Source organism: Protopterus annectens, chromosome 8.part0 (genome assembly GCF_019279795.1).
Source record: "Protopterus annectens isolate FY-2018-M chromosome 8.part0, PAN1.0, whole genome shotgun sequence".
Classification (NCBI taxonomy): domain Eukaryota; kingdom Metazoa; phylum Chordata; order Ceratodontiformes; family Protopteridae; genus Protopterus; species Protopterus annectens.
In genome coordinates, this window is record NC_056741.1 from 1,855,602,734 (window position 1) to 1,855,621,869 (window position 19,136).

Sequence of the window (19,136 nt, forward strand, 5' to 3'; positions counted from 1 at the left end):
TCAGCATCCCCTAATAGGAATGCCAAATTAAGTTTCCGTACATACATTTTCAAATCTACAATACAGTTTGTAATGTGCAAGTTCTTCGTAGGTATAAAGGTAAGGCCCTTTGCCAAAAGGTTAGACAAATCCACAACAACAAAAACAGAGGCTAGAGTGCGTATTTGATACTTTATACAGGATAAAAAATATGAAACTAAGTTATATAGAAAACCATCTTACTCTAATACTTTCCTACACTTTTCCAGTGCTCACCCCATGTTTCAAAAAAAGTCCGTGGTGAAAGGACAGTTAGTAAGGGCCGCACGGATGATCACAAGAGATGATGATTTTCATGAGGAATGTAGGAACTTAAGGGACATGTTCCTTAGAAGAGCATACCCAATGGGATTCCTAGATAATATATTAGATGAAATTTATGATAAGAGATATAGAGGTATTTATAAACCAATTGTTCAAGGACTTAGTGGAATTCAAACCTCGGAGATATCAATTAATGGATTAGAGAATTCCCTTTGTAATACAGTTAATTTAATAACTAACAGTAAGGAGAAGGGAACAACGCCTTCTTTTGAATACAATTTGATTCTAACCTATAATTCTGATTTTTATTTCATAAAGGGAATTGTATCCAAGAATTGGGATATAATACGAGAAAATAAAGAATTGGTAGAAAAAGTAGGTAAAGTACCAAGATTTACATTAAGAAGTGATAGAAATTTTAAACAACTACTGGAGGGTATTAATAACACCAAGCACAAGGTTATTAATAAAGGAATGCACAGCTGTGGTTCCTGTCCTTATTGTAAATTTATTTTAGTGAGTAATTCTCTTACCATTAACAATTTTGATATAAAAAGTAAGTATAGAAATAATTGTAACTCTAAAATGGTCATTTATTTAGCCATATGCCAGTTTTGCCCATGTTATTATGTGGGTAAAACTGTTCGTAGATTAAGAGACAGAATCTACGAACATATTTACAATATAAAAAAATCTAAATTAGATAATGCATTGGCTAAGCATGTTTCAGAATATCCTGCACACACTTTCAAATTTTGGATATTAGATCAATTAATACCCAGCATTAGGGGTGGCCCTGTAGAAATTGAATTAGAGAAGTTAGAACTACTTTGGCAGATTAGATTGTATTCATATAATTGGCCAGGGTTAAATGACATGTGTTCAGTTATGGCCCTACTAAAATTTAAAAGCCTTAGTACATAGGATTTTTTAGTATTAATATTACATAGTAGTATTATTATCAATTTATTAATCTATTAAATTATCTACTTATTTACTTACATATATTCAGAATTTAGGTTATATCATGTATAAGTAATGTGTTGCTGCCGTTTTATATTTGCATTTTATTTTTGTAATGTATTTATATAGTTATTTTTATTATAAACTGTTTCCATAGGTGTTGCATATTAATATGCCTTAACATATTTGTGTTATATTTTACTTTATTATACTGTTTTAATTTTATTATTTAATTAGACTTTTTGATTTTGTAATATGTCTTTAATGAACCTAGTATTTTAATTGATGCATCAGCTGACTCTGAGATTTTTAGTATTTATATAGCACTTTAACTTTCTGTTCCCTTGTCTGAAGAAGTTCGTACATGCTATGGGCGAAAAGCGCTTTAGTTTCATACTCAATAAACGGATTTTTCTCATTGCTTGTCATTCGTCATTTTCAATAGTTTTTTTGGTGATTTGCATTTTCAATAAACAATAAATGGCAGGAGTAACTATATACTTGGCAAAGGTACCATGAGCTGTGATTAAGTATATATGACAAGATGATATGCTAATTTTGTTAAGCCTGAAGTACAAAAGAGATGGGCAGAAATTGATGTGCTCCTACTAAATGACTGAGTTTACTTGTATATGTAGGAAACATTAAGTATAGGCAGGCAAAGTGCTGTTACAGAGAGCAGATGTCAGCTTATGAGATGTAAGTAGCTGTAGTAGGACATGCAACAGTCATATTTCCTAGATGTAGTAAGACATGCAATAGTCATGTTTCCTAGCTGTAGTAGGACATGCAATAGTCATGTTTCCTAGCTGTAGTAGGTCATGCAATAGTCATGTTTCCTAGATGTAGTAGGACATTCAACAGTCATGTTTCCTAGCTGTAGTAGGACATGCAACAGTCATGTTTCCTAGATGTAGTAGGACATGCAATAGTCATGTTTCCTAGCTGTAGTAGGACATGCAATAGTCATGTTTCCTAGCTGTAGTAGGACATGGAATAGTTGTGTTCCTTTTGCCACCTATATTCCATTTCCTCACTCTTTTTTTAATTTCTACATCCCTGTTAAACTTAGACAAATATACTCCTTTGATCAGCTTCTATAGGAGATTTGTAGACGACTTGCTTTTTTTTTTGGGGGGGGGGGCACTGAAGGACAGCTTATGTGATTTATTAGCCATCTAGAGTCCACTACATCTTTTCTTAAATTTACATATATGTTTTTCCACCAGTGAAATAGACTTCCTTGATTGATACAACTAAGAATCTTCAGACTAAATTATATAGGAAACCTCGTAGAAGAAATGGTATCCTACATAGGGATAGTATGCATCCTGGCCATATATTCCAGACTGTTATTAAAGTTCAAACAAGGAGACTATCTTGACTGAACAATTGTGATGATGTTTTCAGACAAGATGTTTAGATGCTTAAAAGAGAATTTCATGAAAGAGGGTATAAGGAATATGAGGTTGAAAGGACAATTGTATGGGAGTTACGAATAGGGAGACTAAGGCAAAACAATATTTTTTAAATCAAGTTTTTGAGGCTGAGTCTTCTCAGGCCACTAGTAATAGGAATAGCCTGCCTATATTCTTATTGTATACTAGTGATATGACTGACATAATGAACATTATTAAATCGAATTGGTCTATATTGAGTTTGGACAATGACATCTCAAAGGTAGTTGGCCATAGATCAAATTTTGCCTTTAAGAATAAGAAATCTCTCAAAAGAAAACTTTGTTGTAAAAATGTGACACAAAAAGAAAGTAGACAGGATGGTGGTTGGGCAGGCACCAGTCAATGCGGTACATGCAATTTCTGTATGTTTAACACATCAACATGTTTTATTCATCCAGTTACTTGCTTTGTGTATAAATTTGAGGTTACAGCTAATTGTCAAACTAGGAATCTGATTCATCTGGCAACATACATAGCTTGATGCTGTTTCTATGTAGGAAAAACCAGCAGGTCACTGATGGAATGAGTCAGGGAACATATATATTGTAATAGGAATGGGGACAGTAAGAATGCATTAGCCAGACATTGTATGGAGAATGAGAATGAATATGGCTTTAGATTTCAAGTTATTGAAATTATTTCTGAAAATGTATGTGGGGGTGAAGTTAAAAACTTTAGTGAAACCAGAGAATTGCATTGGATTACATTATGGCAAGCTAATAAATACCCAGGTCTAAATGACAGGATTTCTATTAAGCCTGTATTAAAAGCATGATGTCTCTTTAAATAATACAAGCTGATGTTAGGTCTTTACCTTTCCTTGATTTTTATTGGCTGATTTGAATCAATGTGAGTGTATTAAAAAGTTTTTGCTGATGCAGTTTTTATATGGTCTGATGAAGCACTAGTGTTTGATGTGAAAGTGTTTACCTTATTAAACTTTTAAACTTTTTATACTTTCAGTCGTGTTTCTGTGCCTTGTTTTCTTTAGTTACATTGGTCTTTGGCTTGTAGGCACAGTTTATTCCTTGGGGATTTCATCTTTTGTTTCTGGAGGAACAATGAACAATGATGATAATCCAACATTTGAATAGTCAGTATTCCACAGATAAAAACAAAATATACACTGACATATCTACAAAGGTGTTATAAACAAAAATATTAAATACACAGGTACTGTGGGGGCCAAGAGATTGCCAAACTAAGCTTCTGTACATGACAGAAAACAATAAACAGGCCAGGACTAACTATATACTTTGCAAAGGTACCATGAGCTGTGACTAAGGATATATGACAAGATGATATGCTAATTTTGTTACGCTTGAAGTGCAAAAGAAATATGCAGAACTTGATTTGTTCCTACTAAATGACTGAGTTTACTTGGATATTTAAGAAACATTAAGTATAGGCAGGCAAAGTGCTGTTACAGAGAGCAGATGTCAGCTTATGAGATGTAAGTAGCTGTAGTAGGACACGCAGCAGTCATGTTTCCTAGTTGTAGTAGGACATGGAATAGTTGTGTTAATTTTGCCACCTATATTCCATTTCCTCGCTCTTTTTTCATTTATACATCCCTTTTACCTTATAACTCTTTCCAATTTTCTTTCTTCACTTGTGGATATCTCAAGTTGCCTCTGTCTTTTCTCATCATTCAGTGCCACCCCCCTGCAATTCTCTTTCCAGTTTTTTTAACTTTTGCTTTCTACCAATTTTATATGCATAGTCAATTTTTCATTTCAATGATAACACAGTTTTGCAAAATAGCCCATAATGTATTTTAGCAGTAATTCACATTTGAGTGGGGCTAATTGACTGGTATGGGTTTAACAACAAGAGTGAAACTTAAGTAGTCTGGCGAAGTCATTTTTGATAAACTACATCACAAACACCTAGTCATGAGTTATTGCCATTATACAATGACATTATTTTAAAAAGAAATCTGAGGAAATTCATTATATCATGAAGCTTTCTTTCCATTCCATCTCTGTTTGTCAATTTTACTGTCCAGAGACAGATAGTACATACATCATGGACAACTTACAGATGTAGTACACACAACAGTGACACCTTACAGATGAACTACACGTCAGGGACACTTTACAGATGTAGTACACATAGCAAGGACAATACAGAGATGTAGTACAGACAACAGGGACATCTTACAGATGTATTACACACACCAGGGACACATGCTAGGGATAACTTATAGATGTAATACACACACCAAGGACATCATGCAGATGTAGTACACATACCAGGGACACCTTACAGATGTAATGCACACAACACAGGCACCAAACAGATGTAGCAACCATGACAGGGACACCTTACAGATGCAGTACACACATCAGGGGCACCTTACAGATGTAGTACACCCACCATAGACACTTTACAGATGCAGTACACACACCAGGGAAATATTACAGATGTAGTACACACACCACAGACACCTTACACATGTAGTACACACACCAGGGACACCTGACAGATGTAGACCACACACCAGTGATGTCTTACAGATATAGTACACACACCAGGAATGCCTTACAGATGAAGTATGCATGCCAGGAACACTTTACAGATGTAGTGCACATGCCATGGACACTGTATAGATGTAGTACACATGCCAGGGACATTTTACAGCTGTAGTACAGACATCAAGGACACCTTATAGATGTAGTACACACACCAAGGACACTTACAGATGCAGTACACACATCACATATACCTTACAGATGTAGTTCACACAACAGGGACAGCTCACAGATGTAATGCACATGCCAGGGACATTATAGAGATGTAGTACACATGTGAGGGATATTTTACAGATGTAGTGCATGCAACAGGGGCTCCTTACAGATGTGATAAACATAAGAGTTACATCTCAAAGATGTAATAAACACACCAGGGACATGTTATTTAATTCACATACCAGGGACATTTACAGATATAGTACACACAGCAGAAACACCTTACAGATGTAGTGCATACTTTACAGATGTAGTACACACACCAGAGACATCTTACAAATGTAGAACACACACCACGGACACCATACAGATGTAGTACATACACCAGGGACACATTACAGATGTAGTACACATGCAAGGGACACCATAGAGATGTAGTACACATGCCAGGAATATTTTATACACCAAGGACACCTTACAGATGTAGTACACATGCCAGACACACCTTACAGTTGTAGTACATACACCAGGGCCACCTTCCAGATGTAGTACACACACCAGGGACATCTGACAAATGTAATACTTACAGATGTAGTTCACACATCAGGGACATAATACAGATGTATACATGCCAGGGACACCTGACAGATGTAGTACATACACTTGGGACATCTTACAGATGTAGTGCACATGCCAGGGACACTGTAGAGATGTAGTACACATGCCAGGGAGTACAGACATCAAGAACACCTTACAGATGTAGTACACACACCACAGCCACTTTACAGATGTAGTACACACAGCAGGGACACCTTACAGATGTAGTACATACACCAGGGACATCTTACAGATGTAGTGCACACACCAGGGACATGTTACAGATGTAGTACACACACCAAGGACAGCTTGCAGATGCAGTGCACACACCACAGACACCTTACAGATGTAGTACACACACCAGGGAAAGTTTACAGACATAGTACAAACAACAGAGACAGCTCACAGATGTAATGCACATGCCAGAGACATCATAGAGATGTAGTACACATGCCAGGGATATTTTACAGATGTAGTACACACAGCAAGGACACCTTAAAGATGTAGTACACATGCCAGACACACCTTACAGTAGTAGTACATACACCAGGGACACCTTCCAGATGTAGTACACACACCAGGGACATCTGACAAATGTAATTCACACACCAAGGACACCTTACCTTACAGATGTAGTTCACACACCAGGGACATCATACAGATGTAGTACACATACCAGGGACACCTTACAGATGTAGTACATACACCAGGGACATCTTACAGATGTAGTACACATGCCAGGGACACCTCACAGATGTAGTACACTCCCACATGCCAAGGACACTTTACAAATGTAGTGCTCATGCCAGGGACACCAAAGAGATGTAGTACACACACCAGGGATATCTTACAGATGTAGCACACACACCATGGACAGCTTACAGATGTGCATACACCAGGGACACTTTACAGTTGTAGTATACAGACCAGAGAAATGTTACAGATGTAGCACACTTGCCAGGGACACCTTATAGATGTAGTAAGCACATCAGGACACCTTACAGATGTAGTATGCATGCCAGGGACACGTGACAGATCTTGTGCACATTCCTGGGACACCACAAAGATGTAGTACACATACCAGGGACACCTTGCAGATGTGGTACATACACCAGGGACATATTACAGATGTAGTACAAACACAAGGTACACCTTATAGATGAGTACACATGTAAGCAACACTTTACACAGGTAATACAGACAGCAGGGACACTTTACAAATGTAGTACACATGTCCGACACACCTTACAGTTATAGTACACACACCAGGGACATCTTACAGATGTAGTACACCCACCAGAAACATCTCAAACATATAAAACGTACACCAGGGACACCAAACAGATGTACAGCACACCAGGGACATCTTACAGATATAGTACACATGCCAGGGACACCTTACAGATGTAGAACATACACCAGAGACATCTTACAGATGTAGTACACACACAAGGGACACCTAACAGAAGTAACACACACCAGGGACATCTTATAGATCTAGTACAAATGACAGGGACACCTTACAGATGTAATACACATTCCAGGGACAATTTATGGATTTAGTACACACACCACAGACATCTTACATATGCAGTACACACACCACTGAACCTTACAGATATAGTACACACACCAGGGACACTTTACAGATGTAGTACACGCACTATGAACTCTTTACAAATGTAGTACACACACCAGGGACATCTTACAGATGTAGTACACACAGCAGAGACACCATACAGATGTACTACATACAACTGGGCACCTTACAGATGTAGTACACACACCTGAGACATCTTACAGATGTAGCGCGCATGCCAAGGACATGTTACAGATGTAGTGCACATGCCAGGGACAACATAGAGATGTAGTAGATAAGCCAGGGATATTTTACAGATGTAGTACACACACCAAGGACAACTTACAGATGTAATGCACATACCAGACACACATTAAAGTTAGATAACATACACCAGGGACAAATTACAGATGTAGTACACTCACCAGGGACATCTGGCAGATGTAATACATACAACAGGGACACCTTACAGATGTAGTTCACTTACCATGGGCATCATACAGATGTATTACACATGCCAAACACACCTTAAAGTTATAATACATATGCGAAGATTGGATTAAGATAGGTGAAGGCTGCCAGCCGAGCCAGACAGAATTTAGGAGATAATTTTGTCATCTGTAAATATTAATGTAAACCACAGACTTGTGTCTTAAATGGTAAAATAGTGTTACATGTGGAACTGGAAAAAATGTAACAACAGTGCACTCTACTGACCAAGTAAAGCATGTTGTGACCCTTTGATGTAAACATGGCTCTGGCCAGACTAGATGAAGGAATTCTTGCTATTGCTTTAAGGCCAGAGTTAATGGACAGAATGTGCATCAATAAATGTTCTTTATTGCTCTGGTTTCTGTCCAGAGGTGAAGAATGTAAATGTAGTTTCTGTTAGCATGGGAACCCAGGGAAGTGTGAAGAATGATGTAATATGAACCAGGAATGCGATTTTTAAAACAGAGAGAATCAGAGAGCAGTAAGCATTTTTGTCTTGACCATCCAACTCATCAGCACTCTGCCTTTGCTCTGTATGTTAGTTATTTTAAAATTGTGTTTCTCTTAGAAATAGATAGAAACTAGAAATATTAGACTAAATGTTTTTCTGTGATGTCAGAACTGTACTACTGAATTATTTTAAGTATTTCTCTGTGATCTCTGAACTCTTGACCAGCACTGTGTAGTAAAAGTATTGTCTTGTATTTTGACTAATTGTTATTAAATATTTTTAAACCGTTTCAACTGTGACTGTTTTTGTAGAGATAATTTAAGCTCGTTAGAGTACTTGCATGCCTTTGGTAAAATTTTACAAAGCCACTCTAATAGCGTTAGCCCTGGGCTATACTACCAATTGGATAATAATATTGCACAGTAATAATTGGAAACCCTTTTAAGGGCCTTTGTGTAGCTGATAAATATTAGTGGGTGGTGGCAGCTGGTACTACCGTATAGTCTGGGAAAAGGGGGCACAGCTGGAGAACCTGTACCAGCTTTCTCCAGAAGTGTCTGTGTGGTTATATAAACTCTTCTGAAAGTGTGTGTTTGTGTGTGTATGTGTGTGTGTGTGTGTGTGTGTGTGTGTGTGTGTGTGTGTGTGTGTGTGTGTGTGTGTGTGTGTGTGTCAGCTACTTGGGCAGTGAGACTAAGCACTGTTTGGACAGAGAGGGTACTGGAGGTTTTAGCTTGCCCACTGGGCTGAGATCTGGACCCTATAGCTGTGCCAGTGGGGAGTCTTATTGGGGACCTGGAGAGCAGGGGAGTGACCAGCCCCAGACTGACTGTCATCGCTGTGTGCTCTTAAGGGAAATTTCACTTTACTGTGTGTATTTGTTATACTTTCCTCCTATATGAGATGCCTCTCACTGCTGTTAGTGGTGAGGATTGAGGTGCCTTGATTGCTGGTCCAGGGCACGGGCATCACAACATACACCAGGGAATCCTTACAGATGTAGTACACTCACCAGGGACATCTGTCAGATGTAATACACACAACAGGGACACCTTACATATGTAGTTCACACACCAGGGGCATCATATAGATGTAGTAGACATGCCAGGGACACCTTACAGATGTAGTACATACACCAGGGAGATATTACAGATGTAGAATACATGCCAGGGGCATTTTATAGATGTAGTACACATGTCAGAGACACCTTACAGTTGTAGTACTCATGCAAGCAACACTTTACAGATGTAATACACACAGCAGGGACACTTTACATATTTAGTACACATGCCAGACATACCTTACAGTTATTGTACACACACCAGGGACACCTACCAGTTGTAGGACACACACCAGGGACATCTCACAGATCTAATACACACACCAGGGACACCAAACAGATGTAGTACACACACCAGGGATATCGTACAGATCTAGTACAAATGACAGGGACACCTTACAGATGTAGTACAAACACTAGGAACATCTTACAGATGTAGTAAACACACAATGGACACCTTACAGATGTAGTACACACACCAGGGACACCATACACATCTAGTATAATTTACAGGGACACCTTACAGATGTAGCACACATGCCAGGGACACCTTACAGATGTAGTACACACACCAGGGACACCTTACAGATGCAGTACACATGCCAGGGAAAACTTACGGATTTAGTACACACACCAGGGACATCTTAAATATGTAGTACACACACCAGTGAACCTTACAGATGTAGTACACACACCGGGGACACCTTACAGATATAGAGCATACACCACAGACATCTTACAGATGTAGTACACACACCAGGGACACCTTACAGATGCAGATATAGAGCATACACCACAGACATCTTACAGATGTAGTACACACACCAGGGATACCTTACAGATTTACTAGGCATGCCAATGACACCTTACAGATGTAATACACACACCAGGGGCATCTTACAGATGTAGTACACACACCAAGAACAGCTTACCAATGTAATACGCATACCACTGACAACTTACAGAAGTAGTACTCACACGGCAGACACCATACAGATGTAGTACTCACACCAAGGAAACATAAATGATATAGTACATACACACTGATGTCTTACAGATGTAGTACACAGACCATGGAGACCTAACAGATGAAGTACGCATGCCAGGGGCACTTTACAGATGTAGTACACACACAAGGTACATCTTAAAAATGTAGGACACACACCAGGGGCATCTTACAGATGAAGTACACACACCAATGACACCTTACAGATGCAGGACATATGCCAGGGCCACCTTACAGATGTAGTACACTTGCCAGGGACATCTTACAGATGTACACACACTAGTGACATCATATACATGTAATACACACGCCAGGGTCATCTAACAGATGTACTACACACACCAGCAATGTCTTACAGCTGTGGTACACACACCGGGAACACCTTACAGATGTAATACACACACCAAGGACACCTAACAGATGTAGTAAACATGCCAGGGACATGTTATAGATGCAGTACACACACTAGTGATATCATATACATGTAATACACACACCAGGGACATCTGACAGATGTACTACACACACCAGCAATGTCTTACAGCTGTAGTACACACACCAGGAACACCTTAAAGATGTAGTATGCATCCCAGAGACACTTTACAGATTTAGTGCACATGCCAGGGACACCTTACAGATGTAGTACACATACATACCAGGGACACCTTACAGATGTAGTACACACACCAGGGGCACCTTACAGATGTAGTACACACAACATGGACACCTTACAGATGTAGTATGGATGCCAGGTGCACTTTACAGATGTAGTGCACATGCCAAGGATACTATACAGATGTAGTACACCCACTAGGGACATCTTACAGATGTAGTACACACACCATGGACACCATGCAGATGTAGTAGGCACACCAGGGACATCTTACTGATGTAGTATACACAACAGAGACACCTAACAGATGTAACACACTTGCAGGGACACCTTATAGATGGAGGATACACTCCAGGACACCTTACAGATGGCGTACACATGCCAGGGACACATTACACATCTTTTGCACATTCCAGGAACACCACAGAGATGGAGTACACATGCCAGGGACATCTTACAGATGTAGTGCACATGCCAGGGACACCTTACAGATGTAGTACACATGCAAGCAACACTTTACAATTGAATTATACACAGCAGGGACACCTTACAGATGTAGTACACATGCCAGTCACAACACACAGTTATACTAAACACACCAGGGACATCTTATAGATGTAGTGCACACACCAGGGGCATCTCACACATGTAATACACACACTAGGGACACCAAACTTATGTAGTACACACACCAGGGACATCTTACAGATGTAGTGCACATGTCAGGGACACCTTACAGATGTAGTACACATGCCAGGGACATCTTACAGATATAGTACACACACCAGGTACACCTTACAGATGTAGTACACACACCACAGACACCATACAAATGTAGTAGGGATGCCAGGTACACTTTACAGATGTTGTGCACATGCCAAGTATACTATAAAGGTGCAGTACACACACTAGGGACATCTTACAGATGTAGTACACACACCATGGACACCATGCAAATGTAGTAGGCACAACAGGTACATCTCACAGATGTAGTATACACAACAGAGACACATAACAGATGTAGCACACTTGCCAGGGACACCTTATAGATGTAGGACACACACCAGGACACCTTACAGATAGAGTACACATGCCAGGGACACATTACCCATCTTTTGCACATTCCAGGAACACCACAGAGATGGAGTACACATGCCAGGGACATCTGACAGCTGTAGTGCACACACCAGGGACACCTTACAGATGTAGTACACATGCAAGCAACACTTTACAGTTGTAATACACACAGAGGGACACCTTACAGATGTAGTACACATGCGAGACACACCTTACAGTTATACTAAACACACCAGGGACATCTTACAGATGTAGTACACACACCAGGAACATCTCACACATGTAACACACACAACAGGGACAGCAAACAGATGTAGTACACACACCAGGGACACCATACAGATTTAGTACACATGTCAGAGACACCTTACTGATGTAGTATGCACACAAGGTACATCTTACAGATGTAGGGCACACACTAGGGACACCTCACAGATGTAGAACACACACCAGGTACATGTTTCAGATGTAGTACAAATACCAGGGACACCTTAGAAGATTTACTACACACAAAAGGGACATCTTCCAGATGCAGTACACACACCAGTGATACCTTTCTGATGTAGGACACATGCCAGGGAGACCTTACAGATGGAGTACACCTGCCAGGGATATCTTACAGATGTAGTACTTACACTAGGGACACCTTACAGATGTAGTACACACTCCATGGACAACTTACAGATGTAGTACACAGACCTGAGACATGTTACAGATTTAATACACACATCACAGACACATTACAGATGTAGTACACACCATCGATGTCTTACAGATGTAGTGCACATGCCAGGGAGACCTTGATGTAGTACACACACCACAGACATCTTAAGCTGTAGTACACACATCAGGGATACCTTACAGATGTAGAACACATGCCAGGGACATGTTATATACACACACTAGTGACATCATATAGATGTAATACACACACCAGGGACATCTAACAGATGTACTACACACACCAGCAATGTCTTACAGCTGTAGTATACACACCGGGAACACCTTACAGATGTAATACACACACCACAGACACCTAACAGATGTAGTAAACATGCTAGGGACATGTTATAGATGCAGTACACACACTAGTGATATCATATACATGTAATACACACACCGGGGACATCTGGCAGATGTACTACACACACCAGCAATGTCTTACAGCTGTAGTACACACACCAGGAACACCTTACAGATGTAGTATGTATCCCAGAGACACTTTACTGATGTAGTGCACATGCCAGGGACACCTTACAGATGTAGTACACATACATACCAGGGACACCTTACAGATGCAATACACACACCTGGGGCACCTTACAGATGTAGTACACACACCATGGACACCTTACAGATGTAGTACGGATGCCAGGTGCACTTTACAGATGTAGTGCACATGCCAAGGATACTATACAGATGTAGTATACCCACTAGGGACATCTTACAGATGTAGTACACACACCATGGACACCATGCAGATGTAGTAGGCACACCAGGGACATCTTACTGATGTAGTATACACAACAGAGACACCTAACAGTTGTAGTACAACTAGTTGTAGTAAATAAATAGGACATGCTGGAGGGACAGATTCATAACCCAGAGGCTCCCTTCACTTTGGAATAAAATCCCAGTCCAGGTTAGGCAGAGTCCCTCATTGACTCTCTTCAAGAGGAATCTTGATGAGTGGATGGTAGATCGTAGGTTTACCCCGGGTATCACTTCTGTGTCACTGTTAGACAGAGGCACAGTATACTAACCTCGAAAAAGGGCATAGCAAAATAAATTTAAAATGGGTGGCAAAAGCCAAACACATTCTGGCTAGGCTTATAAATGCCCTAGGGCAGATAGCCTAGTATGAACGTATGAACCTATGAACCTATAACAGATGTAACACACTTGCAGGGACACCTTATAGATGGAGGATATACTCCAGGACACCTTACAGATGGCGTACACATGCCAGGGACACATTACACATCTTTTGCACATTCCAGGAACACCACAGAGATGGAGTACACATGCCAGGGACATCTTAAAGATGTAGTGCACATGCCAGGGACACCTTACAGATGTAGTACACATGCAAGCAACACTTTACAATTGAATTATACACAGCAGGGACAATTTACAGATGTGGTACACATGCCAGTCACAACATACAGTTATACTAAACACACCAGGGACATCTTATAGATGTAGTGCACACACCAGGAACATCTCACACATGTAATACACACACTAGGGACACCAAACATATGTAGTACACACACCAGGGACATCTTACAGATGTAGTACACATGCCAGGGACACCTTACAGATATAGTACACACACCAGGTACACCTTACAGATGTAGTACACACACCACAGACACCTTACAAATGTAGTACGGATGCCAGGTACACTTTACAGATGTAGTGCACATGCCAAGGATACTATAAAGGTGCAGTACACACACTAGGGACATCTTACAGATGTAGTACACACACCATGGACACCATGCAAATGTAGTAGGCACAACAGGTACATCTCACAGATGTAGTATACACAACAGAGACACATAACAGATGTAGCACACTTGCCAGGGACACCTTATAGATTTAGGACACACACCAGGACACCTTACAGATAGAGTACACATGCCAGGGACACATTACCCTTCTTTTGCACATTCCAGGAACACCACAGAGATGGAGTACACATGCCAGGGACATCTGACTGCTGTAGTGCACACACCAGGGACACCTTACAGATGTAGTACACATGCAAGCAACACTTTACAGTTGTAATACACACAGAGGGACACCTTACAGATGTAGTACACATGCAAGACACACCTTACAGTTATACTAAACACACCAGGGACATCTTACAGATGTAGTACACACCAGGAACATCTCACACATGTAATACACACAACAGGGACACCAAACAGATGTAGTACACACACCACGGACACCATACAGATTTAGTACACATGTCAGAGACACCTTACAGATGTAGTATACACACAAGGTACATCTTACAGATGTAGGACACATACTAGGGACACCTTACAGATGTAGAACACACACCAGGTACATGTTTCAGATGTAGTACAAATACCAGGGACACCTTAGAAGATTTAGTACACACAAAAGGGACATCTTCCAGATGCATTACACACACCAGTGATACCTTTCTGATGTAGTACACATGCCAGAGACACCTTACAGATGGGGTACACATGCCAGGGACATCTTACAGATGTAGTACTTACACTAGGGACACCTTACAGATGTAGTACACACACCGTGGACAACTTACAGATGTAGTACACAGACCTGAGACATGTTACAGATTAAATACACACATCACAGACACATTACAGATGTAGTACACACACCATTGATGTCTTACAGATGTAGTGCACACGCCAGGAAGACCTTGATGTAGTACACACACCAGGGACATCTTACAGATGTAGTACACACATCAGGGATACCTTACAGATGTAGAACACATGCCAGGGACATGTTATATACAGACACTAGTCACATCATATAGATGTAATACACACACCAGAAACATCTAACAGATGTACTACACACACCAGCAATGTCTTACAGCTGTAGTACACACACCAGGAACACCTTACAGATGTAGTACACATGCCACAGACACCTAACAGATGTAGTAAACATGCCAGAGACATGTTATAGATGCAGTACACACACTAATGACATTATATAGATGTAATACACACACCAGGGACATCTGACATATGTACTACACACACCAGCAATGTCTTACAGCTGTAGTACACACACCAGGAACACCTTACAGACAGACCTCCCAACCGTCCCGAATTACTCGTTTTTTACCGAGTTTTGGGGTCCAAATGAAGGGGTGCCATGATTCCCGAGTGGCACCCCTTCATTTCCGATTTCTTTGCTTTTGTTTTTTTTATTTTTTAAATTTTTATAGTTGAGCTGACGCCATCACGCGCCGATGACGCCAGCTCCGTCAGTGCTACCAGCCAGTCGAAATTGAGCTCAACGAGCTCACATCATCATTCCGCTGGCTGCAGCAGGCGGAACGGAAGTGCTTTGAAAATTTGAAAAGAAGCATGCTGGCTTTACAACTGTTGTATATTGTTACCGTCGAGAGAAGAATGCTGGCTTTGCTTATGCTGCTGAGAGTGGGAATTTGTATATGTTGGGTTTGCTTTGAGAGAGGGCCTTTTCGGATGGAAACTGCTGACTTTGCTGCTTGCTTTGTATATGCTGCCAAGAGACGAACTTTGCTTCTGCTGCTTTTGGATGCTGACTGCAAGAGAGGGACTTTGCTTCTGCTGCCATTTCAGAGGCTGACTGCTGGCTGGCTTTGGACTTTGCTGGGAATTAGGTAAGGGAAGTGTGTGTGTGTGTGTATGCAGCAAGCCCTGTGTATGTGTGTGTGTGTATGCAGCAAGCGCTTCTGTGTGTGTAGGTGAACTGCTGCATATTTATTTAATTTCTCCTGCTGCAAGCCAGTGCAAGGTGAATTGTGTATTTATTTAATTTATCCTGCTGCAAGGTGTCCGTTCTGGGCATCGCTCTGTTTGATTGAACTGTGTTTATTTAACTTAATTTCTCCTGCTGCAAGGCTTAACTGTGTACTTTTATCTTGATTCCTGCTGCAAGTTGTCTGTTCTGGGCCACTCACTCCTTTTAAACAAACTGACAAGTCCAGTGATATTTGAACAAACTATGGCTCTATTTATGTATATTTAATTTTGTGTGCATTACATATTTGCTGTGCTGCAATGCTCCTTATGATAGAACAAACTCAAACTATGCATGTATTTATTTGTGTGCATTTTGAACCTGTCTGGTGTGTATATTTTATATTTGATACTTGCTGTTTTGCTATGCTTCATATGAACAAACTGTGGCTATTTAATTCTTTTGTCTGTTCTTGTTTTCTGGCAAATCAGTGATAACTGAATTCACTAACTAATGATGGCAATCTGTTACATTTAAAATGCGCTCTTAAGTGTACTGTATTATACAAGGAATATAATTTAATAGTCAGGAAGGTGGATCAAAGAAAAGAACACGTTTCTTGTTTTGTGTGCAAGGGGCCAATGATTTGAAAACAGCACAAAGGTAATCTTTATCCACCACTGGCCAGTTGCATTTTCTTTGGATGTGGTGTGGGTTTCAATGCTGTTTCAATGAATGTGAGTTTCAAGGGCAGAGAAGTTTTAATGCCAAGTCTATTTTCATTGTGAGACGGTATTGCAGATGTCTATTAGCGCAATGTGCTGTAAAATGTAAAAATAAAATCTAACTAATCATTGTAGAAGAAGTAAAGCAGTATGCATGCACACACTAGTGTTTATGGTAAATGGGGAGAAATAACCAAGTAATGGGACATTGGAATGGCTGCAATAGGACTCTGGTACCATATTTTGGTTGTATGTTCTTCAGTTTCCGTTTGAAAGTTGGTATCCCACAATTCCATTGAAGTGGGTGGGGTTACATAATTGTGTATGCAAATTATATGTTAATCAGTGTACAGATTTGTACCTATTTTTCATGGGTCTTGTCCAGATTTTTGATGTTTCCAGGTTGAGAGGTATGCTTACAGATGTTGTATGCATCCCAGAGACACCTTACAGATGTAGTACATATGCATACCAGGGACACCTTACAGATGTAGTACACACACCAGGGGCACCTTACAGATGTAGTACCCTCACCAGGGACATCTGTCAGATGTAATACACACAACATGGACACCTTACAGACGTAGTTCACACACCAGGGGCATCATATAGATGTAGTACATACACCAGGGAGATATTACAGATGTAGAATACATGCCAGGGACATTTTATAGATGTAGTACACATGTCAGAGACACCTTACAGTTGTAGTAGTCATGCAAGCAACACTTTACATATGTAATACACACAACAGGGACACTTTACATATTTAGTACACATGCCAGACATACCTTACAGTTATTGTACACACACCAGGGACACCTAACAGTTGTAGGACACATACCAGGGACATCTCACAGATATAATACACACACCAGGGACACCAAACAGATGTAGTACACACACCAGGGATATCGTACAGATCTAGTACAAATGACAGGGACACCTTACAGATGTAGTACAAACACTAGGGACATTTAGTAAACACACAATGGACACCTTACAGATGTAGTACACACACCAGGGACAACTTAGAGATGCAGGAAACATACTAGGGACACCTTACAGATGTATTACACACACCAAGTACACCTTACAGATGCAGTACACATGCCAGGGACAACTTACAGATTTAGTACACACACCAGGGACATCTTAAATATGCAATACACACACCAGTGAATCTTACAGATGTAGTACACACACCAGGGGCACCTTACAGACTTCGTGCATACAACACGGACATCTTACAGATGTAGTACACACACCAGGGACACCTTACAGATTTACTAGACATGCCAATGACACCTTACAGATGTAGTACACACACCAAGGACAGCTTACCAATGTAATACGCATACAACGGACATCTTACAGATGTAGTACGCACATGACAGACACCATACAGATGTAGTATTCAGACCAAGGAAACCTAAATGATATAGTACATACACAGTGATGTCTTACAGATGTAGTACACACACCATGAAGACCTAACAGATGAAGTACGCATGCCAGGGCCACTTTACAGATGTAGAACACACACAAGGTACATCTTAAAGATGTAGGGCACACCCTAGGGACATCATACAGATGCAGTACACACACCAGTGACACTTTACGGATGTAGGAAATATGCCAAGGACACCT